The sequence below is a fragment of the Callorhinus ursinus genome, unplaced genomic scaffold (genome assembly GCF_003265705.2).
Source record: "Callorhinus ursinus isolate GAN/ISIS: 27379988/994484 unplaced genomic scaffold, GSC_fseal_2.0 scaffold2, whole genome shotgun sequence".
Classification (NCBI taxonomy): domain Eukaryota; kingdom Metazoa; phylum Chordata; class Mammalia; order Carnivora; family Otariidae; genus Callorhinus; species Callorhinus ursinus.
In genome coordinates this window covers 46,697,737-46,699,992 of record NW_027397064.1, presented here as the reverse complement: position 1 = coordinate 46,699,992, position 2,256 = coordinate 46,697,737, and the positions used below count along the sequence as shown (strand labels likewise).

The window sequence follows — 2,256 nt, the reverse complement described above, 5'->3', positions numbered from 1 at the left end:
CTTACATGATATATCCAGCAACAGTGGATATATTGTTGGAACTCAGAAGAAAGCCCTGCAGTGAAGCTACAGATTCTTAAATCACTGACAGATAGATGTCAATTCAAGCCTTAAGTCTTTCTGTTCTATTTCTATAATGTTTTTGGTGAATTTCACATTCATTTATTTTTCCAACTTATATTTAAGTATCCTTCATAATTTAAAAATTAATTTGAATTGTGCTTGCTCTGGCAGCACACATACAGAAATTGAAACAGTACAGAGCAGATTAGCATGGCCTTTGTGCAAGGATGACACATAAAAATCAATTTGAATAATCATTTATCAATACATTATAAACTCATATATATGTGCATACACACACACACACACACCATGTTTGCCTTGATGGAAGCATATTATTTAAATTATCCCTTTCTTAAAATTTTCACCACATTGTATCTTTTCAAGGATCAAGTCAAATCTTCATGATGATACAGCAGCATCCGCATCATCATGTATAACCAGAGATGTGAAAAAAGAATGAAACATTTTCAAGCAATCATGTTTAAACTAGATGTATGTGGATCTTTGCTCAAATGCTCTTTTAAACTATTGTGAGGAGAAAACTCAAGAGCAACCACCTACTTATTATGGAATTGAGAGATTTGGTATACACCATTTAAAAAAAAAAAAGATTTAAAAAACTGATGTTTTACACCCAAACAATTTGACCAGTATTTTTACTGTAAGTCTGGTACAGTAAATGTTTTCTTTTGAACCTAAATGGAAGGAGCTCCTCGTTATAAGCATATGCCGGGTTAAAGGAAAGTGATATAGTCTTGGAACATTCAAACACAGTTAGGACAAACTTAGTTTATTAAACCAGGTTGGCAAATGGCAAATAGAAAGAATAGCATAGTGTAAATGTACTAAGCAAAATAAGTGTTCTAGGAAAGACACTTTTTAAAAGACAAAATATAGCACCTGTCAGGTTAGCAATTATTCTAAACAGTCTGGATTAATGTTAATGAAAAATTCATTTTCCAAGTGCCCTGCAAAAATAAGAACATAAATATTAATTCAAAGTTGATACAAGAATTTTTTTTCCAAAAGCCCTTTCAACATGACACTTCCCATGCAATTTAGCAAAGCATAAACGTGCAATGCTGTGGCTTCTCCCTCATGATAAATGTCCCCTTTAGCCCTACACTTATATAGCTCATTAATGCACTTATATATCTAGGGTTTTTTTACATCTATATTTTTATTTTGGTTTCTATTTGTTTACAGTTGTTGCCCTTGACCATTCTGTATATGACCATCAATATAAGACAATTAAAAAGAGAGAAATGATAAAAACATCAACATGAACAACCATATTCTTTTATATTAAGGCACATGACTTATTTATAGACTCTTGGGTAACAAGTACCATAAGCATTTACAAAACCAATGATTTTTACAGAGTAGAATTTTTATTATTATTTTCCCTGAGAGTTTGTGTGAATCACATTTTTCTAACTGAAATTTTTCTTTGTTGTTGCATTTGCCTTTTTTGTTTTTGTTGCTATTAAAGATTCAAGGGGAGACTAAAGGAAACACTTGAGATGGCTATAATATTCACTAGTAAAAAGAAAACACTTCAAATAAAAGGATTGCGTTATAAAATTCAGTAGCAAGGTATTCAATTAAAAAAATAAAACACTTTGAAAAAAATATAACACTCTGTAATATGGTATCCCATTGTGGAGAAAAAATAGGCAGCTTAGAATGATTTCTTTCCATACTGAGATGAAAGCAGGCTAACAAACGTTAAATGTGGAAAATAAATATTGAAATGTCCTTGTTCAAACTAATGTATTTCATATACACCATCCCTCAGTTATTATGATTTATGTTTAAGGAACTTGAAGTTTTTTTTCTTTACCTTCTGAATCTTCTTTATCATTTTCTGGTGAATTATATGCTGCAATATTTATATCAGAATTCCTATAACTAAGACAACAGCAAAAATCTCCTTTTCTGTGAATATCCCCAACATTACCTTTTAATAGTCACAATTCAAATTCAAGGAGAATATTATTATTGAGGTGATAATAAAAATGTTAAAACAAATTTGCTGCTGATTATATTATGAACCAATGATGTTTTATTATGCCACCAAGAAAAGCTGCAGTAAATAACGTAAGCATTGAAAACTGTTTGGGAACAATAAGGACCAGTTTGGTGTATTACAGTTTATTGATAAAGAAATATATCTATCCATAGACTCTA

General features: G+C 30.6%; 1 non-coding gene across 1 annotated transcript; it reads left to right on the top strand.

Moving 5' to 3' along the window:
* Nucleotides 1-218: 218 nt before the first annotated feature.
* On the top strand, nt 219-325 carry LOC112808304 (U6 spliceosomal RNA). The gene has a single exon (XR_003204328.1). It is a non-coding gene; the product is annotated as a U6 spliceosomal RNA (small nuclear RNA).
* Nucleotides 326-2,256: the final 1,931 nt, after the last annotated feature.